The following is a 27,325-nucleotide window of genomic DNA, read 5'->3' on the forward strand; positions in this document are numbered from 1 at the left end:
CTACAATGGTGATGTTTTTCGTGTTTTAATAGTAATAGTTCATATTTCAGAAGTGGCTGTAGGTCTATGAAGGAAGAAGTGATTCAGGCATATCAAGCTTTTAATCAGTAAAACCATTGAATAAAGTTTTTAAAAAGTACTGATTTTGACTAGTGACAATTGATTATCCTCATATATTTCCATGGGAAAAGTTCATAGTGGTATGGGATTGTTTTTGCATTGTTTTATTTACATACACCTGTTAACTTTAAGTATGCCTGTAGACAAACCACAAGGTAAACATTTTGTTGCTGTGTGTGTCTTGATGAGCTATGATTTACAAATACTGTGTATGTGCTTAGGTTCCCCAGGAAGCCATCACACTTTCCTTCTCACTGTGGTTTTGGGAGCATGAAGGCGTTGCTTACTCCCTTTGTCTGGTTCACTGTATGTAGGCTGGGAGTGTCTGCTGATGCCTTGGAGTGCTGTCTCCTAGAACAGGAGGAATAAGATTGAGGTAAGGCTCAGCCTGTTTGGAATTCCTTGCCTCTTAATTATTATTGCATAAATTATATTTGAATGCTTTTTTGCTTAATTGTTAATCTCCATTCCTATCTAGTTAAATGAAATTCTGTCCTTTGCTCTCTTCTCTATCTCTCTGTATGTATTTCGGCCAAAAATAAATGAAGAGGTTTAAAATCAAGACACTTAGATAGTAAATAAATTCTTTGAAGTATCTTTCATTTTTCCATCTGGAATATTCACTTGATCAAATAAAATGAAAACTGCTTTATTTTGTTGCTTTGAAGGCAAACTGATTGCTGAAAAATGTTTTTGACTACCTCTTAGTCAGATGGATAACCTCAGAAACTCTTGGAAAGAAGGCTTAGAGTGTTTGATTTCTTTGGAAATATTCTGAGGTGTCTAGTACAATGGAAAGAGCATGGTCTTTGGGGTCATCCCATCTCTACCTCTTGCTTGCTTTTTGACCTGGGTAAGCTGTTAACCTCTCTGAGCCTTGTTTTTTAATTTAATTTAATTTTTTCAGTCTGTGAAATGGGGTTAAAATAACCTCTGCAGGTTGTAGTGAGGACTGGAGATGAGGGCCTGGTGCTTCATGGGTGGTCAGTGCTTGCTGTTAGTAGTAGGTTGTGTGTATCATTATGTGGGAGTTACTATTCTCAGTAGTATTAGTAATAGGAGTGTGGCTGGGTGCTATGCATGGATGAGAGGTTCAATTTCCTTGTCTGGTGTGGAAGGCAGCCTTCTGTCTACACCTGTTGGCATGCTGGACAGGTGAGAGAATTGTTGAGGTAGTCTTTTTTTTTTTTAAAGAAATTCACGTTCTTTTATTTATTTATTTATTTATTTATGCCTGTGTTGAGTCTTTGTTTCTGTGCGAGGGCTTTCTCTAGTTGCAGCAAGTGGGGACCACTCTTCATCGCGGTGTGCGGGCCTCTCACCATCGCGGCCTCTCTTGTTGCGGAGCACAGGCTCCAGACGCGCAGGCTCAGTAATTGTGGCTCATGGGCCCAGTTGCTCCGCGGCATGTGGGATCTTCCCAGACCAGGGCTCGAACCCGTGTCCCCTGCATTGGCAGGCAGATTCTCAACCACTGCGCCTCCAGGGAAGCCCTGAGGTAGTCTTTATCCAGTACTGGTGGCCGGGAGTCAACACTATAAAGTCCAAGGTCATTCCTGGCACTGGTAGGTTTTTTTCCTGGCAATTTCCATGGAGAAGCCAGGAGGTAACTGTTTGGCATGTCCTTGTTTTGGGAACAGTGGGCATTCCCAGTGACAGAGTGCTGGATATGCCAGGCAGCATATTCTGTGTGGCCCCGATCAGGATATTTCTCTAGCTTTCTTCTGTTGGCCTCAGATACCTGACTTTGGTCTTTTTGCCTGGAAGGCTCCAGATGCTGGAGAGATTTGTCGTCTTTCTCTAATTTGGGCTAGTTTGGTAGAATCTAGCACTCTGTTCGGAAATGTTTATGATGAACAGAAGGTTCACAGGCTTTGTTATAGAATTGTTCAGTTTTATTTTTTCCCTGTGAGGGGGGGGGGAAGTAGAGAGAAAAATAAGTATGAGCCAGACAGAAATGATTCAAAATAACTGGCCCTAAATCTCTTCCAGTCTTCCTTAGTGAAATTCCCCCTCCGTTTGGGGTGGTCTTTAACTTCAGTTAAAAGTAAATAATATTCCTCTGGCCTCAAAATACACAAACATCTAGATCCTGATATGTCTCTACTTCAACATCTCACAAAGACCTTTATGACCTGGCCTCTTTGGTATCTTCCTTTCTAGTCCCTCTTCTGCCACAATTCCTCTGTCACTTTAGGCTCCAGTTACAGTGAGCTCCTTGAATGTCCCAGCATTCTCAGGCTATTTCTCCTACTAATTTTCCTCCCATTCTAGTGCTTGTTTGACTCTTAGGCTTGAATTTACTAGGAATTCAGGCACCATCACTTAAAACTCTTCCTTGATTCTTCCCAGATTAAGCTGAATGCCTTTTCCTTTGTATGGCATTGCAATCTGTGAAAGCTTCTTTCATAATCACTGTACTCTTAACTTTGGGTATTTTTTTCTGTTTTCTGTGCCTATGTTGTGACCTACTTGAGGGCAGGACCTCGTCTTGTTTAACTCTATATCCTAGTACCTAAACATTACTGATACAGAAGTAGCTACTCAATAAATGTTTAGTGAAGAAATGAATGACCTCTGCATGTAAAATATCATGAAATCATTCCTTGTGGAGCTGGTGATGTGATGAGGGTTCTGATTTCATGGGTGCCTCAGATCCTGGCTGAAGCAGTGCTTCTGCCTTTGTATTTCCAGGTTGCTAAAAGCAATACATGATTTTGCTGTGAAAATGTGTTGCTTATTCCATATGTTTATGGTTATGATGCTGGGGAGCTATTACTTGCTCTCTTTGGGTCTTGGCAGAAGTTTCCCTTGGAAGAGAATGTGACAGTTCTTTATGGGTATTATCTAGATCTTCCATTGGCCATTTACTGCTCTGAGCAATTTGTCCTCATGTGTGAAGAACAGTGACTAGTCAGTTTGGGCCACAAGGTCTCTAGACAGCTACTTCCAGCCTGGGAGTGGGTAATGGATTTAACACTAGGATGTTGTGACTTTTGTCAGCTGATGGACTTTTTGAAGATCCAGCTGAGCTCAATGTGGCCATATTCAGAATATAAGATCATTTGCCCAAACTTTATTTAGGAATTTGAACTCAGTGATTATGAAATTATCTGTATTAGTTCTTTGTTCAGCCTAATAGTGTACTAACACTGAAATTGATATATTAGTTCTTTGTTAGGAAGCTCTGTGTTCTGAGTTATTAACCTAGAAGTAATGGAATTGTGCCAGTTCATTTAGTCACCCTCTTGGTTCTTCTTAGTGGTAAAATAACTTGAGAATATACTACCTAAATTACTTTGAATTAATTTTCATGGTTGATCAGACCACATAGGAATCCCACTGGCCAGGTGTAAGGAACTCTACTGAAGCCTACCTAATGCGGTTGTTCTTTCATGTAGGTGACAAACATAACAGACTGAAGAAAAGGAAAGCATGAAAAGTAACTGTAGTTAAAGGTAAAAATTGACATGAGATAAAAAGGAAAACTGAGACAAAGCATAAGTCACTTTAAATGTGGCAAGCAACTGTTAAATTGAAGAAATTTGTGAGCAGTGTTGAAATCTTGTGAAGAAAATTGTTATATAGGTTAAAAGCAATAAAAACATGGCCAATTTCAGCCAGCATAGGCACATTGAAGGTGCTAGCACCCATTTATGGTTTTATAGCACCATTGATGAAAGTGATATATAGGTAGAATTGAAAAATGTTTGCTTTGCTATGATAAGTATACGTATACCTTGCATATGTATGATATTATAGTTTTATAAAACACTTTGAGGTACATTTTACTTTACTGCATCCTCCCAACAACACTGTGAGGCAGTTATCCCCATTTTATAGATGAAGAAGCAAACACAAAGAGGTGAAGTGGCTTGCTTTCAAGTTCACAAAGCCAATAAGAAAAAAAGGTGGGACTTGATGCCAGGTTTTCTAAGTTTAGGGCCTTTTTTAACGTCCTCATGAGATATTGTTAGGGCTTCAGTTTGGGGTGACAGTCACTCCTTTTTCCAGGCTTCTGGCCAGTAGAGGATACACACAAAGAAGGTAGTGCCACACAGGGCGTAGAGCTTCTGCTCTATTAACAGCAGCCTAGTAACTGCAAGAGCTGGGTGTGGGGGGAACCTAGATGGAGCCTCCACCTTCCTCACAGATCCCTTATGGGTTATGAGAAACACCCAGAACCAGGTGGAGAGTGTTTGCCCTTGAAGCCCAGTGACACAAATTGGGATCTTCCTCCTAATGTGACGATGTTTAGAAATTGGAAGAAAAATCGAAGTTTGGGAAAGAATCCTTCAAGTGTGATTCTGGATTGAGCTTAGGCTCTCTGTTCTCATTGTGCCATCCACTCTCACTGTCTCCCCCACCCTATCTCTCTACCTTTCTCTTCTCCACTATTTCACCCACCTCCCACCTTAGTTTGGATGCTGGTTTGCCTTGGTCCACAGTTACAGTGCTGCCCTCCCCAAGTCTGAGAACCTGCTTGAACCTTTGCACTCTGCCAGCTGCCAACCCTGAATTCTCTCCCCTGGCTTCTTTTGCTGCCCCTAGGCTGCCCAGTGTTTCTGGGGAGTCAGGAAAATGGGCTGCTTTGGTTGTCAGCAGTTCCCACTGCCTCACTTCAGTTGAGCTGTCTCTGCCCCTCCGGGTGCTCTTGTGCTGCATTCTCAGGGTCCCAGTTCCCACAGCAGCTGGTTGCACGTTTCGCAAGGTTCGTTTTTCCCTCAGGCCCTAGACCTGCTCTCTGTCTGCCTCATTCTTGACCTGTGACTTCACTTTAGGGCTTGTGCTCACTAATTTTTTCCCCTTTCCTTTCTATTATGACACTTTCATCACTCTTGCTTTTGGAAGTTCCTTGACTTTTTTCCTGATTATGCAAGTAATATATATGCACAGTAAAATTCAGGCATTTTTATTTTATTTTATTTTTTTATTTTTTGTTTTTTTAAAATTTTTTTCAGTTTACCCTTCCCCCTCCCCAGAGGCATTTTTAAGTAAGGAAAGGAACCCATAATCCCACGTCTCAGTGTTAACCACTATCATGAATTTGGTTTATATTTATCCACACTTTTTTCCACTGTGTATGCTGACATGGATGTATTTGTGCTTCCGTATGTGTGTGAGATAAAGTAATTCCTTTTTACAGAAATGGAATAACAGTATAGCTACTTTTCTATAATTTGCTTTCTGTCTTCATTTAATGCCTTTATTTTGGGCATTTTCCCATGTTTCAGACACATATCTATCTTTTAATAGTTACGTATTTAATTTCTATCAATTTTCCTAGTCCCCTGGTGATAGCCATTTGTTTCTTTTTCTCTGCAGTTACAAGCATCCTTGTAAATATATCTTAGTATCTTCTGTACTCTGTATACTTCTTAGGATAAATTCCTACAAGTGTAATTTCTGTGTCAAAAGCTATGCATGTTTAAAATTTTACTAGATATTATCACATAACTTTTGAAAGATTGTATCAATTTATATTTCTTCTCTAACACTGAACGTTGTCAATAAATTTAATCTTTGACAATTGAAGCTTAGATAACTTTTATTTACATTTCCTTAAATGTAAGTGATGAACATCTTTTCATGTTTTTGTTTCATATATAGATTGATTGATCAATTAATTGATTACTCAGTTATCTTCTTTCTAGCATCTTCCTATCCTCCCTCCCTCCCCTTTTTGTTTTTACCTACATACAAGGTAGACCCATAGTAACTTGACCTCTCATGCCATCCTAGCCCTCTCCTTCCTATCCCTTTTATCTAAAATGCAGTTTTACTGCCATTTCCTCACTACTTGCTTTATCTATATCTCTTAATCCTTTGTGATTTGGCTTCTGGTCCTGTTTTTCTCCTGAATACTATCTCTGAGTGAATTCCTTGTTGCCCAGACAAAAATTTTTTTCTTGATGTTTGTTCTCCCTTGTTTTGACTAATTCCCCATTCCCTACCATCTTTGCAGGGAGGGAAGCTGCATATGAGTGGACTTTTTATTATGGAAAATTTCAAACATATACAACAGCAGGGAGTATAGTATAATGAACCCCATGGACCCATCACTCAATTTCAATAATGACCAATATTTCCCCAACTTTTTCTTTCATTTGTCCTTCCCACCTTTTTTTTGCTGTTGTTGGCATATTTTTTTTTAATTAATTAATTAATTTATTTATTTTTAGCTGTGTTGGGTCTTCGTTTCTGTGCGAGGGCTTTCTCTAGTTGTGGCAAGTGGGGGCCACTCTTCATTGCGGCGCGCGGGCCTTTCACTGTCGCGGCCTCTCTTGTTGCGGAGCACGGGCTCCAGACGCGCAGGCTCAGCAGCTGTGGCTCACGGGCCTAGTTGCTCCGCGGCATGTGGGATCTTCCCAGCCCAGGGCTCGAACCCGTGTCCCCTGCATTGGCAGGCAGATTCTCAACCACTGCGCCACCAGGGAAGCCCTGTTGGCATATTTTAAAGCTAAATCTCAGACTTTGTCACTGAGTGTGTGTCTCTAACTAATAAGAATATTTTATTTCTTAAACACCATTACCTTGCCATTTTCTACCCTGATAAAAATTAACATTTCCTTAATAGTGAGGACTTGATATTTAATCCTGGCTCTGATACCTGCTGTTTAACTTGGGCAATTTTTAAACTTGTTTTCTCATCTTGAAATGCAGTGAGATAATGATGATAATGCCGCCTAATAGGGTGGTTGTGAGGTTACCTCATTTATTCCCACATGAAGTGCTTAGCACCGTGCTTTACCTACGTGAGGGCTCAAACATTTTTTGCATTTACTCTGTCTTCATCTATCCATTCATTCAGCAGATATTTATGGAACACATATGTGTCAGCTGAAGAGGAGACACTGACCTTGGCTTCTAAGATTCTGCACTATCCTGATTCTCTGCCTGCCTCTCAGATGTTTAAAAACCCCTTCCTTTTTCCTCCTGGATGTGGATGTAACCCAGGTTTGTTGTTTTTCCTTTTCTATTCCCTCTGTAGTCTGGCCCTCAGAAATCTAGCTCTTTCACTCCCACCACTTCAGGCTATCCAAGTGACTCAATTCTATAACCCTGGTTTTTTACCAAGCAACAAACCCACATTTCATCCTGGCTTTTAGACATGTCTTTCTGGTCATGGGAATGAGTATAAAGTGCCCTGAACTGAGTCTGCCCACCAGGGCTTCACTCAGTCTTGCCACTAACTCCATGGCTTGGGCAGTTCAGTCACCTCTCTTGATCTTGGTGTCCTCAGTCAGAAGGATGGTAGGGCTGGATTAGAGTCTGAAGTCCTGTGCAGCTTTAAAAGCCTATCAGCTGTGAGAAGGTGGTTTCAGAAATGTCCTGCTCAGCATATGTGGGACCACATGCATCATTCTACTCCCCAAACAAGTTTCTGGCTTTTCCCATCTGGCCTGTCTCAGGATATCCAGGCTTCATCCTATGGCTTTTCCCTTTCATTTGTCTTCAACATAGGGCCAGTTATCTCGTGGCTAGTTCTTCAGTTAATCCTGACTCCTGGCTTTTCTGGAAACATACATTTAGCACTTTTCAGCTTTGTGTCTGTATTCACATTGTTTTCTTTGGCTGTCCTATTCACATTGTTTCTCCTGAACCTGTGTTCTGGCCGATTGAATTTCCAACCATCTTTCTAGACTAAGTTCAGGTGACAGCTTCATCCACATTGGAAGTGAGTCCTCCCTCTTCTGACTCTCATGACTGGCAGTGCGTCAGTGACATTTCACAGTATGCCTGGTGCTTCAGCTATTTGTGTGTGTAAGTTTTTCTTCCCTCCTAGTGTAATCTTCTTGAGTATAGGTACCACATTTACACTGCGTGTAATTTTGCATCCTACAGTGTCCAGCACAATTCTTTGTACTAAGAGTTTGCAATAAATACTGATTGAATAAGTGACTGAACTAAAGTAGACTTTGCTTCAAGTTAAGAACACTTAAGGAAATGTTTTTATTTTTATTTTATTTATTTTTTAATAAATTTATTTATTTATTTTTGGCTGCGTTGGGTCTTCGTTGCTGCACGCAGGCTTTCTCTAGTTGCAGTGAGTGGGGGCTACTCTTCGTTGCGGTGCGCGGGCTTCTCATTGTGGTGGCTTCTCTTGTTGCGGAGCACGGGCTCTAGGTGCATGGGCTTCAGTAGTTGAGGCATGCAGGCTCTAGAGCGCAGGCTAAATAGTTGTGGCGCAAGGGCTTAGTTGCTCCACGGCATGTGGGATCTTCCTGGACCAGGGCTCGAACCCATGTCCCCTGCATTGGCAGGCGGATTTTTAACCACTGCGCCACCAGGGAAGCCCAAGGAAATGTTTTTAAACCTAAAAGGCCGAGCTTGTGAAATGGTACTAATTCAGGTACTAATTCCTTGACCTCAAAATTCAAAGAATCCTCTGCTTTCCTGTCCTGTCTCAGAGTTGGGAAGATTTTCCAACTCTTTGGGTAATACAATTTAGCTTCTCCAAAGCATAGCTGGTCATACTACATACTGTCATCATGGAGTAGCTAAAGGTAATCACTAACATTAATTGAAAGCTAACTTACCGTGTGCTAGGCAATATGCTAATTACTTTATTTTTTTCACTTAATTAAAAAAAAATCTTACATATGTACTGTTATTCTTCTCATTTTATAAATAAAGAAATCTAGGTTTAGAGGAATTAAGTAGCTTCTTTAGTATTCCTTAGATAGAAAGTGGCAGTGCTGGGACTCTGACCCAGGCCATCTCGTCCCAGAGCCTTTATTCTTCACTGGTGTGCTGCTTTCCTGTCCAAAGCATGTTTACTACCAGTTGGCTCTTTTATGTTTATTTTCTAGCACTTATCAAATATCTTGCATGGATTTTTTCATTTCTCCCCACCAAACCAGCTATCCCTCTACTGTTCTTTCTGATTTTGGTGAAGGGTATGCCAGACTTCAAGCCTCAGATTCATATATAATTTTTCCCTTTCCTTCCTGTGAGTTTTCCTTGGTAATGCCTTACCCCTGCTCCATTCTTTCTGGTTTCTTTCCTCTTAACCCAGGGCCTCCAGGTATAGTCCTGGATTATGATGGTTGATTTTCCCTCCTTCATTCTCTCATTTTTATAGTCCTTCTGAAAGGGTTGCCTGTCACCCATTTCTCTCCAGTTAAAAATCCTTCTGCGACCCAAAAAAAAAAAATCCTTCTGCTGTTCCTGTAACTGGGGTTCCTAAAAGCCAGTTTTCAAATAGTGCTCTACACAGTTACCAGTGTTCTTTTTTTTTTCAAAAAATATTTATTTATTTATTTGGTTGCACCAGGTCTTATTTGAGGCAGGTGGGCTCCTTAGTTGTGGCATGCATGTAGGATCTAGTTCCCTGACCAGGGACCAAACCTGGGCCCCCTGCATTAGGAGTGTGGAATCTTAACCACTGCGCCACCAGGGAAGTCCCACCAGTGTTCTTTTTAAATTGGGAATTCAGATGATGCCACTTCCCTGCTTGAGATCCTTTAGTGGGTCCCACTGGGGGCACATGGACTGTGGGAAGGATTGCATGGAGACAGATACTGAGGCCACTTTTGAGCTCAGCAGAGAAGGGCTCGATGGCATAATAGTTATGTCTGCCAGAGGTGCAGACAGGAGAGTGGTGCCAAGTGCCACATATTTGCCAATTTTTATATAGGACAAAGTTCAGACTCCTAAACAAAGTCCTCCAGACACTGCTGGATCAAGATCTGGCCTGTCTACTTCTCACAATTTCCCCATTTACTCCCCCAGCCTCTAGTCCTATGGAACTGTACTTCTGCATATGTCATTCCCTCTCTCTGAATGACTTCATCAGTCTCTTCTTTTTTTTTTTTTTGAATTTTATAGAGCAGGTTCTTATTAGTTATACACTTTATACATATTAGTGTATACATGTCAATCCCAATCTCCCAATTCGTCACACCACCACCCCACCCCACCCCCGCCACTTTCCCCCCTTGGTGTCCATACGTTTGTTCTCTACATCTGTGTCTCTATTTCCATCAGTCTCTTTTTAAGTAAAGAAGACATTGTCCTTTGACGTTCAGATCTGTTGCCTCCTCTGGGAAGTCTTCACCAGCCTTTCCAGGCAAAATTATTTCCTTCTCTGTTCTGTAGAACCTTTTCCTTCCTCCCTCCCTCCCTTCCTTCTGAAATATAATTCACATACCATAAATTTCCACCATTTTAAAGTGTTTAATTCAGTGATTTTTAGTATATTCACAAGGTTATGCAACCATCACCACTATATAATTCCAGAACATTTCTTTTCTTTTTTTGTGTGTGTGTTTTGATTAATTATTTTATTTATTTATTTTTGGCTGCGTTGGGTCTTCATTGCTGCGCGCGGGCTTTCTCTAGTTGCGGTGAGCGGGGGCTACTGTTCGTTGTGTTGCACGGGCTTCTCATTACGGTGGCTTCTCTTGTTGTGAGCACGTGCTCTAGGCGCTCAGGCTTCAGTAGTTGTGGCACGCGGGCTCTAGAGCGCAGGCTCAGTAGTTGTCGCCCATGGGCTTAGTTGCTCCGTGGCATGTGGGATCTTCCCAGACCAGGGTTCGAACCTGTGGCCCCTGCATTGGCAGGCGGATTCTTAACCATTGTGCCTCCAGGGAAGTCCCAGAACATTTTTCTACAAAAAGAAACTTGTACTCATTAAGCAGCCACTCCCTATTCTTCCTTCCCCCTACCCACTGGTAACCACTAATCTACTTTCTGTTTCAATGGTTTTGCCTATTCTGGGCATTTCAGATAAATGGGATCATACAGTATGTGGCCTTCTGTGACTGGTTTGTTTCACTTAGCATAATGTTTTCAAAGTTCGCCCATGCTGTAGCATGCGTTAGTACTTCCTTCCCTTTTATTGCTCGATAATATTCTACTCTGTGGATATGCTACATTCTGTTTATCTAGTCATCAGTTGATGGAAGAAGAACTTTAGTCATATGTTATACTTACCAGATTGCTCATCTTATATGTTTATGTATCTGTGTCAGTTGACTGGATGATTCCTGGAGGGCTCCAATCATCACTATGTGACCAGGGTTCTCTTATCTCTGCATCTTCAGTACCTACCAGTACTGGTCAATACTAGATGCTTAATCAGTACTTATTCATTTTATTTTATTTTTTAATACATACATACATACATTTATTTATTTATTTATTTATTTATTTATCTATTTATCTATTTATTTATTTATTTATTTTTGGCTGTGTTGGGTTTTTGTTGCCGTGAGCGGCTTTCTCTACTTGTGGCACGTGGGCTTCTCATTGCGTGGCTTCTCTTGTTGCGGAGCACAGGCTCTAGGCACGTGGGCAACAGTAGTTGTGGCATGCAGGCTCAGTAGTTGTGGCTTGTGGGCTCTAGAGCACAGGCTTAGTAGTTGTGGCACACGGGCTTAGTTGCTCCATGGCATGTGGGATCTTCACAGACCAGGGCTCGAACCTGTGTCTCCTGCATTGGCAGGCGGATTCTTAACCACTGTGCCACCAGGGAAGTCCCAATCAGTACTTACTGATGAATCATTTTATCTCCCTTTCCAGAAATCTGGACACTTTCTGCCTTTTCAGTGCGCCTCAGATCCAAGTCATGATTCCTGTGTGGAATGTCTTCTCCTCCCCTCCTCACTTGTCTAATTCTGCCTTGCTTCAGGAGTTGTCTCAAAGTTTGCCTCCTCCAGGCTTCTCATTGCGGTTGCTTCTCTTGTTGTGAGGACGCACTCTAGGCGCGCAGGCTTCAGTAGTTGTGGCACGCGGGCTCTAGAGCGCAGACTCAGTAGTTGTCACCCATGGGCTTAGTTGCTTTATTAAGTGCTTAATGCACTTAATAAGGTGCATTTATTAAGGCACTTAATTAATGTAATCTTACCTATGTCCTTAAGTAGATTGACAATAAGCCTAACAACACTAAGATTCCCTTTTTTCACTCCCAATACAAAGGTGCTTTAATTTTTTAACGGAATTATAGCTAACATTTTACCTTGCTTAAATTGCAGAAGGAAGAAAAAGAGAGAGTAAGAAATAATGATTGATTTATTTATTTTAATATTTATTTATTTATTTATTTGTCTGCGCCGGGTTGTATTTGCACGCGGGATCTTCATAGCTGCACGCGGGATCTTTAGTTGCGGCATGTGGGATCTAGTTCCCTGACCAGGGATCGAACCTGGGCTCCTGCATTGGGAGCGCAGAGTCTTAACCACTGGACCACTGGGGAAGTCCCCAGAAATAATGATTTAAATAGTGGGGTAATTTATACTCACCATTTTACTCCGTGAGTACCCAAAGGCAGTGGATGTAGTCAGTGTTGTTAGTTAATATGATTGACGAAACTTATAAATGTAAAGAATTCTTGACCATTGGCAGAACAGAAATTGTTTAGGTGGTGTGGTGATGAGTTGGTAAGTATTCAGCGGTGAGGGGATGGGGAGGAAGAACTGAGGGCCAATGAAGAATTGCTGAACTGGTCCAAGCAGCAAAATACACAAGAGGTTTAATTTCTGAATATTATACCCTTTTGGAAATATTTTTGTGAGCCCTGGCTAAGATGGGGTCCTTGTAGTAGATACCCAGTGAACTTTTGTTGGCAGTGTGAGAGCTGCCCTGTTGGTCACCGGATGTGGCTATGGATAGAAGCAGTCACAGCCTGAAAAATACGATGCTGCTCAGGATGGGGATGAGGTCAAACAGGATTTGTTCACTGATGGTTTGACTTTGTAGAGAGAGAATACATGTATAAAGATACTGATTTTACAGTTATAAAGTCGTATCTATTACTGTAAAACAAAAGAATAAAGAAGAAAATAATAACTTTTTTGGTAAAACTATCACTCAGATAAAAATGGTTAACCTTTTGGTGCATTTCCTTCTTGTCTTTTTTTTCCCCTATGCATATATAAATACTTGCACATGTGTAATTCTATTTTTAAAATTGGGATCTAAATATTTATAAGTTTTTTGCACATTTTGTACAACATTATATTGTAAAAATGGTCTTGAAAATCTTCCCCTGAAATTTGCTCTACTGTATCTATTTTATGTTCTCAGAAAGGCTTTTCCTCTAATAGGTCAGAAACCTCTTTGTCAGAGCCATCTGTTTCATATATTAATAGATTTTTTTGTGAACCTCACCAGGTCTGTCTTGCAAGCTCTGGTTAGGACAAATTAGAATTCACTGATTGACCCAATCAGTGCTGTCAGTACAGATTCCTCTATCAGAGACTTGTGACCTGGTCTCATCTGTCAGCTGGCCCCTGTTAGACTTGCCCTTCATCTACTGACTCTGCAGTCGATATTTCAGATTAAACGTTTAAAAAAAAACACATTTTAGATGTTTAGAGGAAGGCTTGTGGGGTTTTTTTTGTTGTTTGTTTTGTTTTTAATCAAAACCATGTTCTCTGGCAGCATCTTAAAGAACAATTCCATGTCAAGGGCATTTTGGCAAGTTTTTCTCCTTTGAAGATTCATTTCTGTTAATATTTCATAAGTGAAAGTAGCAAGTAATACCTTGTGACATGTACAATCAATACATTCCTTATAAGAAATCAAATGTGTGAAACAATAGCAGCATCAATAAATTAGCCTGTTGAAGTGGAAACTCTTACTCTTTCACATTTACTGTGTTTGAATTTTGTCTCCATTGATATTCTTCCTTCCCCAGGTTGTATCTCTCCAGCTGCCTAACCTCTCATAAGGAGTCTTGAATCTTAATCTGAATAGAGCATTTAGTTCATACTGCTTACATAAATCTTACCTTTGGCATAGCAGGGAGAATATCTATGTTCCAGATACTTTTCATTTAGTAACTTTGGTGTCTTACACTTGGTAAGTTTTGCCTCACCTGACTGCTTCAGAACTGGTACATTCTAAAGCCTTCCTTGGTTCCCTTCTTGAGCTATGGGTTGGCCTTTTGGTGTGGGTTATTCCGGCTCTCTCCATGTCTTTACTTCCCTACTGTTTTATCCACTCATTGTTTGTAGACTTGGTTTATCCAGTTTTGTCTGGGAGGAATGCCTGTTTTCTGGGCTTGGGGCCAATTTTTTACTTAACTTTTGGGTAAAACTACAGTATCCCAGCTGCTATTTCCAGAGATGAGCTCTCTGAAACCAGTTTTATTTGTTTAGAAACCAGATAGCACATATTATGGTGGAAGACGTTACACACATTTTAGAAATAAAAATAGGCTCTCCCTAAATGGGACATCGGTTGCCTGTATGAGAACCAACACACTGATGTGTATTGTACAATTTCAGCTACCAGGGCTTCCAGGTGGGCTGGAGCTGTGATAAAGCTGTAGTGTTTTCGTGAGAGACACTGTAAAATAAGCTTCACATCTACATAGGATTTGTTTGTGTTGTGTTAAGTTATTCAGTCCTTATTATGTTACTGGTTCATATGCTGCATGAACACTTGCAGCACCTGAAGTGTAAGTGTCATTACCCCAAATGAGGAAAAGGTAAATTTGCTCTGGTTAAATGGCACCATTAACTAGGGTCTCTCTTGACATCTAAGAGTTCCCACTCCATGATATACTTGTTGCCTCTTCAGCAGTGCTGATAGTAAAAGCTAGGCTATATTGTAGCATCTGGTCTCCAGTCTGGGTTGGTGTCTGAGGAGGAAGTGACAGCAGCACCATAGGCCCTGGTTAGGGAAACCTGGAAGAGAAGTCTTATGTGTCTTTTTCACTGAGGCTTGAAGAATAGTACCCCACTAGCCCTGTTTATTTTACCTCCTAAATAGTTCTCAAATCTGGCCTTTCCTCTGGCTTTTTTACTGGTTATTTCCTGTCTTCTCTTATTGCATCTTACACATTTCTTCCAGCAAATATTTCTTCCAGACCATGTTTTGAATACTTACAATGTGCTAAATACTGAACTGTGTAATTTCACAGTACAATTTACATTTATATTATATTCATTCACTACCTCATTCTCTTAATAATCCTTGAAGGTAAGGGGTGCCTCCACTTTACAGATGAGGAATCTGTGACTCAGAGAGATTGACTTGCCCAAGGTCACGCTGAAAAAATGAGTTGGGATTTCAGTTTGAAACTGCATATACCTATGCTTTTCTATTCTATAACATTCTGTGGTGCAGAGTGATCTTTATAAAAGACAGAGCTCATCATGTTATTTTGATCTTCCTTGTAGGATAATATCCAGTCTCCTTAACATATTCAGGGTGCTCCATGATCTTTGCCCTGTTGCTTTTCCAGGTTCATTTTCTACTCTTCCCCCATACTCCCTACTTTATGCTCCAGTAACACAACCTTCTTGGATTTGTTTAATTTCACATTCTGCTCTTTCTTGTCTCTCAATTATTGTTCATAGAGTTCCCTATCTTTGAACTCTTCCCTCCTCTTCTCTATTCATCTCCATTATCTCGTCACCTCCATCCCCTACCCCACTCCCCACCCCCCCACCCACCCTGCCATTACCTAACTCTGTCCAACTCTTTCTTCAAAACTCGCTTTGGGCCTCATTCCTCTTAATGCTTGATCTGACCTGACCTGTGTTTGCTCTTTATCTTTGTGTCCCCAGTAGATGGTAGTTGTTTAATACGTTTTTGTTGAGCTGAGCAGAATTTTTGGAGGTATCACTCTCTAGAAAGCGACGTTCTAGAGACCACCAAACATTCTTCTTGGTGAGCTGTTTTGTCAATTTTAATAGAGTAGGTAACGGTCAATTTCTGACATGAGGGATGTAACCTGTTATTAAAAAGGTTTTTCTGATTTTGGTACTTGAATGTATTAGAACTATCTTTGTGGAACCATCTTTTTTCTCCCTTTCTTAAAAAAAAAAAAAAAAACTTATTTAGGCTGTGCCGGGTCTTAGTTGTGGCACGCGGGATCTTCGTTGCAGCATGTGGCATCTTTTAGTTGCAGCACGCGGGATCTTTTTAGTTGCAGCATGCAGGCTCTTAATTGCAGCACTCATGCAGGATCTAGTCCCCTGACCAGGGATCGAACCTAGGCCCCCTGCACTGGGAGCACAGAGTCTTACCCACTGGACCACCAGGGAAGTCCTCTTTCTCCCTTTTTAAATTGGACTTCTATTGCTGTTCACTATTCTTTATTGGCTAGTACCCTGGCTAGGAGACTGAATCCTTAACTAATGGATTTGGTTTCATATGGTGTATGTGCTTTCCAACTATTGGTTCTCAGTCATCATCTCTTCTGTTCTTTCTCTGAAGCTTTATAGAACAGCCTGATTCAAGATCTCAGAGCCTCTTTATGTCAGGGTACAGAGAATGTGCATTTTAGTAAAAGAACTTCTTGATTTCTAAGTCATGGTTTTTACACATCACCACTCCCCTGCCCCTTTGTGTTTATCAAAAATCACCAGAGTCAGCAGTTCGAATGTAGAATACCATGGCATTTGCTTCATCACTTCACTGAGAAGAGTTTATTCCTTTTAAACTCTTTTCTGTGTGTAAGCATTCAGTAGTATCTTTAGTGAGTTTTAACTGATTGTTAAGTCTGCACATAATGAAAGTATTGACTTTCCCTGACATTGGAAAAGGCCCAGATATGGGAAGATTAGTTACTAGGTGGCAGAGTATCAGCTTGTCCTCTATAGATCATGATCCTTTTTTCTTTGCTGAAGTTCTGTTCACGTAATTCTCTAGACATGCTATGGTTATTTTCAAATCTTCCTTAAAAATCAGTTACTTCCTGTTGTTTAGAGGCAGCTCAGAGGGAGACAACTTTTGGAAAGCAAAATTAAATAATTGATTCAGCTACTGATGGGCTTTTCAGAGTTTGTCCGCTGGCTATAGCGTCTTTATCCCAGTGTTAATGCGTTATATACATTAGATACAAGCCTTCTGAAGTGGTTGAAACTGCTGCCAGGACCTGGTAAGAACTCAGGAAATCCACAGGTCAGGAGTATCTTCCCCAAAGCAGTGAAGCAATTTGTCTGTCTGCGTTACACAGGAAAACAAGAAAATGCCCACTGTGGTGTGGGCCGCAATTAGCAGAATGCAGTAGATTTGGGGTCCTCCTTTATATGTAACTGAAGATGTGAGATTTGTTATCTAGGATGCCTAACCAAATATAGAGTGAGGACTTAGAAATAGAGGGACTACATCAGAAGTATAAGTGGGGCTCTTGGTGTGTGCCCTTTCCTTTAATCCTCTAAAAAAGAGGCTAATTAATTTTATTAGGATTCAGTAAATCATAGCTATATATGGCTTCTTGGGTAAACCAGATATAGCCTGTTGAAGAAACTAGGCCAGATGTCATGTTATAATAGGGAGAAAAAAGAATTAAAAGGGTACAATCACAGCTTTGTGGGAGCATGTAGTATATGTTATTTGTATGTTTATAATAGGATGCTATTAAACACGTGAGGATCATGTGTTTGATTCCTTTTTACAAATCTAAATGAGGGAAGCTTTTTTTTTTTTTAATATTTATTTATTTGGCTGCACCGGATCTTCATTGTTGGCACGCGGGATCTTTAGTTGTGGCATGTGGGATCTTTTTAGTTGAGGCATGCGGGATCTAGTTCCCTGACCCGGGATGAAACCCGGGCCCCCTGCATTGGGAGTGTGGAGTCTTAACCACTGGACCACCAGGGAAGTCCCGCGGGAAGCTTTATTTCTTCCCATTTTGTTGATGATAATGGAGGGTGTGGGACATCTGAAGGCAGTGTCTAGAGATGAGAACAAAGAGGACTTTTCACTCCTGTACAGCACAGTCTGATTGCCAGTCTCAGATGCTTTGGGAAGCCTACAAAAGTTGCCAGGATTGAGCTTCATGAACATGTATAAAGATTGAGCCGCCTCAGTCTCAGATTCTTTTCTGTTGAGATTCAGACCTTTTGTCGATAGTGTTGCTTAACACCAGTGCCCATGGGCCCCCCTTCTCTTGTTTTTAAGGAAAGGAGGCTTTTTTTTTTTTTTTTGGCTGCTGTGGGTCTTCATTGCTGCACTTGGGCTTTCTCTAGTTGCGGCGAGCGGGGGCTACTCTTCATTGCAGTGCGCAGGCTTCTCATTGCGGTGGCTTCTCATTGCGGAGCATGGACTCTAGGCATGCGGGCTTCAGTAGCTGTGGCACGTGGGCTTAGTAGTTGTGGCTCGCGGGCTCTAGAGCGCAAGCTTAGTAGTTGTGGTGCACAGGCTTAGTTGCTCCGCGGCATGTGAGATCTTCCTGGACCAGGGCTCGAACCCATGTCCCCTGCATTGGCAGGCGGATTCTTAACCACTGTGCCACCAGGGAAGTCCCGGCAGGTGGATTCTTAACCACTGCACCACCAGGGAAGTCCCAAAGAAAGGAGGCTTTGAGGCAACAGTACCGTCAGTTTCCTGGGCAGCTGACTGGCCTTTCCCAGGAATAGTCCCCTTGTTTAGCACAGGCTACTGAGCAGAGGATAGCCTGATGTCCTTCTGTTGCATTCCTGCAAGGATGTTCTCCCTTCACAGTATAGGTAGATTTTTAGGACTCTGACCTTCTTGGCTCTTGCTTTTGTATGATTAGTCCCTCCTCTGTTTATACTTTTGAATTGTGAGCTCATCTTCAGTAAGGCTTTATCTTGGTGGTCCAGGTTGAGGTATATGCAAGAGATGTTTTACATTTACTTCTAGGCAACTAGGATGTATCACTTGCTTGGGGCCTTGTTAGTTTTGGTTAATTTCTTGAACCACCTAGGTAAGTATGTATTTCAACCTCAAATTGGTTTGAGGGCAGACTTCTGGTTACAGACTCCCATTGGATACCTTTTTTCTCCCCTCTGACCTAGATTGACACAAGATTTTATGTTGTCTTCTGTGTTGGTGGTTAGATTTTTTTCTAGACCACTCTTTCATAAGAGTATAACTCTTCAACGTCCTGACCTTATGTAGAGGTAGCAGTCCCTTCTTTTTGCTTCTTTGAGCCCAGGGTATTATCTCTTTATCCCCCTGTCCCCCATCCCATCCCCTGCAAGGCTGGCACCCTCCTCTTCACCTAGGACTGCTGTAGTGTCAGCAGTATTTGTTTGTGTTTTCAGTTTGCCTTTCATCATTGCTCCTTGGGGATTTCTCTTACTTTTTTTTGTGAAAGCAGTTGTGCATTTAGAATGGATACTTATATAATTTTATCCATATTTCTAGGTGTTTTTGCAGTGGGAGAATTTGCAGGGTCTCCCCCATTGCCAAGGGGCCAAGCAGGACATCCTTGTCCAACTTGTTAGATGTACTTTGTTCATTGTGGTGCTATCTTGTTGGTTTCCACCAGATAGTTTCTAGAGCTGTTGACCTGAAATCTTAACTCTGGTGCTGTCCTGCCTTCATGACTCTGGTATACCCAGTATTCAAGTATTCACTCTCAGTTGATAATTTCTTTTGCAGATAATTTTATAGGCTTTTGCTACAAAAGTGGAATCAGTGGGGAAGCTATAAAGTGGTGCACTTAATCTTGGTTTGTGTTCATTCTGAAATTTGAAATGGAGTGCATTTCATAGTTCTTGATCAAGATAACAGCAGTGCTAACAGCATTTGTAAAACTGCATGGGTTTTGTCTACCTAGAGGGGTGGGATAGGGAGGGTGGGAGGGAGACATAAGAGGGAGGAGATATGGGGATATATGTATATGTATAGTTGATTCACTTTGTTATAAAGCAGAAACTAGCACACCATTGTAAAGAAATTATACTCCAATAAAGATGTTAAAAAAAAAAAAAACTGCATGGGTTCTTTCCATCCTTCTATGTGAGTGGCATTTTTTAGAAGCCTGTCCAAGTTCGAAATTTATAATTATTTTAAAAATTTCAATATTTTATTTATTATAAAGAGTAAAATACAGCTTGTATAATACTAATATCAAGTCAAAAATCTAAGTAGAGGCCTGCCTACTATGTCTTATCTACACTGGTGCAAAAATAATGTATGAACTTCATTAAGAGCAGAACTATCTTAAAACAGGGACTTTTGAATGTGAAGAGGCCCACCTGTCAGAATTGTTTGTTATGGAAGGCAATATTTTTGTTTTTAGTTAATGGGAGAGATGATAAGGAGAGTCTGGAAATAGCTGTGTTGTGGGGTGTTCAGTAGTTTATCTATTAGCATGGCTGAGTGGCATCCTCTAGCCCTGGGTTTATAACACTCTGCAGATGCCACCATTGACTTAGCTGGGCCTTTTGTTCAGCCTTACTGTTATGTAACAATGAGTTGCACTCCTTATTCTTGTATGCTGTGGTGAGCAGGAGGGAGGATTAGCTCCTCGTCCTGTCATTTTTCTATTACTCACTCTCCTTCTCTTTTTGGGGCATTTTTATTTTGGCTGCAGTGCTGGGGCAATGTCCACTTGAGAATAGGTCACAAGAATATTTAATGACTACTTGTTGACTGAATGACCAGAAGATTGGAACTGTATTAGCCCTCTTTCCCAAATGCAGGCCTGGAATGTCTGTCCTTGAGATTTGGCAGTTGTCTCTAGGTGTTCCACTTTTATTCTTCACTCTCAGTCAACTAGATTGTTCTTGGATGGTGGTTGCCAACTGTTTTAGGTTGGCATAGTGACTGCTGATGAGGCAAAGGTTTGGGGTTTAATTCCAGGGTACAGCCTCACCCTGGTTAAAGAGAAACCACGCTGCCCCAGACTATACCGTTAACTGTACTAGGGTGAATGAGTATCCTTGGGCACCAAGGGACCATGTAAGAGAGTATAGATGTGTTTAAGGCATATGTTTATGTAATTAGGGGAGAAAAATGCATCATAAATTTCCTAGTGGGACAATAATGTCATTTTTCATTTTTGTATTAGGGATATAATTTTAAATTATGATTAGATTTGATTTGGTATTTGGTATTTATTCAAATGCTACCGACATCTTTGGTGTCCAGAAATGACATTTTTGTTGTTTCTGTTTTGGAGTCTTATGGCTTCTTGCTCTACATCTGAGTTTTCTTTCTTGAGGCATATATTTATATCACCCCCACAGTGCCTGGCACAGTGTCTTTATCACAGAAGGTACCTAAGCTTGGCCTGAATAAATTGCTAGCCCTTCTGCCTTTCCCTTTGACCATTCTTTCTCCAAATAACTTTCTTTTTTTAAAATTAATTAATTAATGTTTATTTTTGGCTGCGTTGGGTCTTCGTTGCTGTGCATGGGCTTTCTCTAGTTGTGGTGAGCGGGGGCTACTCTTCATTGTGGTGCGCAGGCTTCTCATTGTGGTGGCTTCTCTTGTTGCAGAGCACGGGCTCTAGGGCCTGTGGGCTTCAGTAGTTGTGGCACACGGGCTCAGTAGTTGTGGCTCTTGGGCTCTACAGCGCAGGTTTAATAGTTGTGGCACACGGGCCTAGTTGCTCCATGGCGTGTGGGATCTTCCCAGACCAGGGCTCGAACCCGTGTCTCCTGCATTGGCAGGCAGATTCTTAACCACTGCGCCACCAGGGAAGCCCATCTCCAAATAACTTTCAGCCACTTTTTTCTCTAAAATATTTCTTAAAGCTTTTATTTCATCTCAGCCTTTGCCCTTCATCCCCACTATCATGACAATATCTCCTGGCCATAATATCCCTGTGTGAATTATCTTGATCTCTTCATTATATCACCTCTCATTTGGTATATTGAAGTTTGGCCTTGTCTCTATGGAATAGCATCTTTATCTGAAGAGTGACGGGATGTACCCGACTGGGTATGCACACACACACAGGTCATCTTCCAGACTTTGACAGATGGCCCTTCTTCCCAAAGGTTAGCATCTGTTATTTTCTGCTTACAGAAATGAGGTTTTCCTGCCGATCCTCTTCTTACTTGCAAAATCTGTAGTCTGAGTTTTGTCCAGACTCCATATGCTTTTTCCCCAGAGACATTATAGGAGTATTAATTTGAAAGAAGAAGCCTTTTTTCTACTTTATTGGCTTTAGGTCAGGTGCACACTTTCTTTCCCACTTATCTTTGCTAATAATATTCAGATGTCACTGGTTTCTTCAGTGTTTATGTCCAGTGATAGACTAGAGAGAGACTTACAGTGCAACTTTTAAGTTAACTCTGATTGGTTCAGCGGTATGAATCTTAAACTACATATTTTTACAATGTTGGAGAGAGAGAGAGGGAGTGTGTATGTGTGTGTGTGTGTGTGTGTGTGTAAGAGCCTAAGAACTGGGCACAGGTTGAATAACCTTGGCCGTAAAGTAACAGTGAAACACATAATCTAGATTGCTTACATAAGTTTCGTTAGAAGACTGTTCTAAACTGGGCCACATCTACACGAAGAGGGAGGGCAAGCCAGTGAGTCCACTTTCTACCTGCCTGTGGCTTGCTATTTGTTTATGACATTGATCAGACCTAGAGCCTTCCAGACGGAACCCAGGTGAGATTTGCCTCAGAGATGGTTCCAGTTCTTGCTGGGCTCAGGGGAAGAGGGAGGGAAGCCTACTCCCTAGCAGGAGGACATACTGCCTGTTCATGGGGATGCTGGGAGGCTTAATTAGCCTTTTTAACCCTAAGTTATTGTGTCTTAAAGGAAAGGAATTTTGTTACTTATTTGTTACTGATTAACTAGGGAGAATAGTTAGCTAGGTAATCTTTCAAATCTGTACTTTGAAATAAGATATTTTTGTACTCATTAAGTGTTTAAATCTTTGGAGAACCAGAAACAGATGATTTTATTCTAGTCCTTGTTAACTGTCTTTTAGAAGGTTATTTTTTTATTTTTACCCCTAAATACTTCATTGTATATTTCCTAAAGACATTTTCTTACATAACTGCAGAACAGTTCTCAAAATCAGGAAATAAAATACTGATACAATACTATTATCTAATCCATAGTCCATATTCAGTTGCATCAACTATTGTCCTCAGTACTGGCTTTTATAGCTATTTTCTTCCCCAGGTCCAGGACCTAATCCAGGATCCCACATTGCGTTTAGTCTCCTTTAATCTGAAACAGTCCTTAGAGAATTGTTTTACATATATGGTAGGATGTGCACAGTTAGTCCCCGGATTCTTCCAATCCTCATTCTGATCCTGACTTCCTCATGCATTCTAGAGAAGGGTGATGCCACCTTGAGAGTCAAGGGATTGTGTTTGAATGGAACTCATTAGTGTAATTCAATTCTTCCACATTTTAGTAGCTGCTAATAGGTTTGGTTGTCGGAGGGGGTGTGTTGGCCAAGGGAGGGGGGAGGTATCTAATAGACAGGTGATGGTTAGACTCTATACGTATTTTATTAATTTTTAATTATTCTTTTCTATACGTATTTTAAATTGCTTAGGTCACTAAATGATCCTCCTTGGTTCTGCTAGTTTTTTTCCTAAATTTCATAATCAGTTTTTATTATTCATTGAAAATGTGGAAAACGGTGTTGGAAACAGATTTGGTTTATCTGTGGTTCTTTTCTTCCTTTGTGATTTGAGGAGGTGAACCCATTATGGATTCCCATTTACAAATTTGTGTATCATGTAATTACTAATATAAGTCAACTAGAAATGTGACATTTAGTAGTTTAAAGGTACAGGTTACCTGTTGCATTGAAGTAAATGCCACAATTTATTTTTGCATGTGGGAAGTCAAGAAATAATGGATCTTTAAATTTTCTATTCTTTGCAGATATAAATTTTTCCTGTGATTTGTCACTTATAAATCCTTGTGGCATTGGGATGTTTTCCAGCACCAATAACCAATTCTCTGATTCTCTGTGTACCAACTGGGTGTTCAACAATTTAATTCTGACACTAACTACCCAGAGTTAGTGCAGACTCTACAGGTTAAGGACTCAGTCCCGCAAGACTACCCCTACTTCACATACCAGTCACAAGTCCTTGACTACCCATACTTCTCACTGACTGACTATAAATCAGGGGTTCCTATGAGCCCCTCTTTAGGTTCAAAAATTTGCAAGAATGACTCATAGAACCCAGGAATATACTTATGTTTACTGGTTTATTTTAAAGGATACAACTCAAGAACAGCCAAATGGAAGAGGTGCATAGGGCAAGGTATGGGGTTGGAGGGGTTGTTGTGGAGCTTCAGTGCCCTTTCCAGTTTCCACCCTCCCAGCATCTCGATGTATTCACTGACCCAGAAGCCCTCTAAATCTCAGCGTTCAGGAGTTTTTATAGAATTTAATCTCCAGTTCCCTGCCCCCATCTTGGAGGCTGGTGGGTAGGACTGAAAGTTCCTGCTAGTCATTTGGTCTTACTGGTGACCAGTCCCATCCTGAGGCTTTCTAGGGACCCCACCCTAAATTACTTCATTAACATAAATTCAGGTCTTGTCAAAAGGGGCTTGGTATGAATAACAAAAGACACTCCTATCACTCAGAAAATTCCAAGGGTTTTGGGAGCTCTGTGCCAGGAACCAGGGGCGAAGACCAAATGTATTTTTGTATTGTACCATAGGCACCATAAGGGGTCTACAGCTGACTAGCATTACCATTCATTTTAGAACCGTGAGAAGTGGAGCCAGAAGAGTTTACCTATGTCGTTAAGGAGCTTAAGTGCACAGAGTGCCCATGTCACTGGCAAAGCCAAAGTGAGAAACTTGAGTAGCCATAGAAATACAATTATGTGAATATATATTGCAAAATAGTAGTCATCCATTAGAACTTTTATTTATAGTAGATACCAATTTAGTAAAAAACCGCAGTATACAGCCTCTATGTGATGTAGGTATAATTATTTTAAAAGAAATAATAACTGAAAATCTAAAGTGATCAGCATCAGTTCAGAAAGTTAGTGGCTAGTTATAGTATAGAAGGATTCATGTCAGGGTCCCTGCTATAGTCTTATTTTTAAAAGCTCTGATTTGATGAGATGCTACTTGCATAGAGCTTTTTAGGATTGTGTCTCGTGGGTAGGTTGACTAGATACAGAGAAGTCTTTACCAAAGTTCATGCTGAATGTTTGCAGGGCTGTGAAGGGTAAACCATCCTCTCTGTGCACAGCTTGTAGTTGTCTGGGTTTGAAGCACCCAGACTGAACTCCGTGGCTTTATGATAGAACTCTTAGGAGAGGGAGGGGTCTCAGAGGGCTAGAGGAAGAGACTGGTGAGGGAAGTGGAGATGGTTGTGGTGGGGGAGTCAGATGGGACACCAAGCATGATTTGGCCTCTCTCGAAGCCTCTTCAGTCTCACCATGTAGTAGATAAACCTGACCTGCTTTTAGGCTGATCTGGACTCAGGGCTGGCTTAGGCTCCAGGAAGCCTAGGGAAAGTGGGCCATCCATGCCCCTGCCAAGTTGGCCCTTATCTCTGAAATCCCTGTTTTAAGAAGTTAGAGCTGTGTGGAAAGAGATACAGGACTCACAAGTTGAATGGTAACATATTTAGCCAGAATTGCTTTTACTCTTGCCTCATCTCCTGTATTTAGAGATCCAGGGATCTTACTTTTTTTTTTTTTTAACCACCCTCATATTACACAGATCTTATGTTTTAACATATGTGGTGTATGTGTGTGTGTGAGAGAGAGAGAGAGAGATTTTTTCAGAGCTCAGATTTCTCTGGGGAGCAGTGGCTATGTCACACAGGCTTCTCATAGCCAAAGCTGTCATCCCTGCTTTAGCTCCTATCTTCCCAGATCAATTGTTTATTCTCTCCCTCCCCCCTTCCCTCCCTCTCCTTCCCTCTTCTCACCCCTCCCTCTTCTTTTTTTTCAGCTGCCTCCATAGAGAATGAAATGAATCTTTCATTTGCTCCCCTCAGCAGTGGCCTAGGGCTTTACTCCTACTTATTCAAAACTCTTGGGACTGGCTCTGCAGGGATGTGCTTCTCAGAGACCTCTTGGATGAAGGGCATAAGCCAGGGAAGCTTTACGAGGCGGGCAGTGTACACAAGGAACCTCAGCCCTTGGCTATTTTAAAGAGGATGTGGATAGCAGAGATTCAGTGGTAAAAGTGAAAATTTGACTTTGCAAATGTAGTATTAACTTCAGTTATTGAGAAAATTTGCCCTTGATGGTTAATTACATTTATAAAATAACCTGTGTGTATCATTTATATATCAGATTGATTTTGTGTTTTTTTATTTGAATATGGTATGGAGTATTTTATGATGTTCATGTAATGTGGTCCTCTGCTCGTTACATTAAAAAAAAAAAAAAACACCAATTTTTCTTTCTTTGTGATACCTGAAAATTTGGGGGAAAAGACCATAGATCTTGGAGTTTTGTTGTCTTAGGAGAGCAAGTTCTCAAACTTACTCTTAAAAATTATTGAAGACCCCAAAGAACTTTTGTTTATATTGGTTATATTGGTCAATATATGCTGTATTAGAAATTAAAACTGAGAAATAAAAAAATATTAATTCATTTTAAAATAATAAAATAATTATGTTAACATAAATAACCTTTTAAATGAAAAATAACTATACTTTCCAAAACAAAAAAATTAGAAGGGTAGAATTGTTTTACACATTCGAAAATTTGAAAATGTCTGAGTAGAGACAGCTGGATTCTCAGATCTGGTTCTTCATTTAGCTTGTTGTGACTTACTGTTTTGTTGTTGACTTATTGTATTGTTGGAATACATGAAGAATGTAGTTGGAGAAGGGAGGAGTGTTTTAACATCCTTTTCAGGTAACTGTGGGTATTCTTTGTTTTATTTATTTTTTATTTTTGGCTGCTTTTGGGTCTTCGTTGCTGCACACGGGCTTTCTCTAGTTGCAGTGAGCGGGGGCTACTCTTCGTTGCGGTGCACGGGCTTCTCATTGCGGTGGCTTCTCTTGTTGCAGAGCATTGGCTCTAGGGATGTGGGCTCAGTAGTTGTGGCGCATGGGCTTAGTTGCTCCGCGGCATGTGGGATCTTCCCGGACCAGGGCTCGAACCCGTGGCCCCTGCATTGGCAGGCGAATTCTCAACCACTGCGCCACCAGGGAAGCCCCACTGTGGGTATTCTTTACTAGTATACCGAAACGCCAAAAAATGGTAGTTTCTTCAAGGTTAATTGTTACAGAGACTTTGAAACCATATCAAGGAACTTTTTGTATTCTGTTACATTAAAATCCATTGGTCTATCTTGCACTTTGAATGGCTCTTTAACCCATGCATGATTTTGACTTTCTGCCTCCCTTGAAAGGGTCTTTAGGACCCTCAGGACCACCTGAGGGAACCACCCTTTAAAAACTGCTGTCATAGAATCTGGAAGGGGTCTTAAAGATGAACTCAGGCCCATCTTTCTTCTAGGCTGGAGTAAGAGGGGTAATGGAAGTTGTGGGAGAACTGATATGCCCAAGGTAATGCAGCTAATTTCCCATTGAGCTGTGACTATAATTTAGGTTTCTTGACTGATTCTTTAAACGTGG

General features: G+C 41.0%; 1 protein-coding gene across 8 annotated transcripts in view; it reads left to right on the forward strand.

Moving 5' to 3' along the window:
• The window catches only part of RAD54L2 (RAD54 like 2), a 92,372-nt gene that overhangs the window by 3,023 nt on the left and 62,024 nt on the right, over positions 1–27,325 (forward strand). For 2 of the 8 annotated variants that reach the window (XM_082414894.1, XM_082414887.1), the window contains exon 2: positions 342–496. The exons of 1 other annotated variant lie outside the window; for it this stretch is intronic. The gene's annotated coding sequence lies outside the window, so the exon portion shown is untranslated. Of the gene's footprint in view, positions 1–341; positions 497–6,934; positions 7,078–25,683; positions 25,915–27,325 lie in introns of all 8 variants that reach the window. 5 more of the 8 variants (XM_082414888.1, XM_082414890.1, XM_082414889.1 and 2 more) reach the window with 5 other exon arrangements.

The sequence above is a fragment of the Balaenoptera physalus genome (genome assembly GCF_965194825.1).
Source record: "Balaenoptera physalus genome assembly, chromosome: 11".
Taxonomy (NCBI): domain Eukaryota; kingdom Metazoa; phylum Chordata; class Mammalia; order Artiodactyla; family Balaenopteridae; genus Balaenoptera; species Balaenoptera physalus.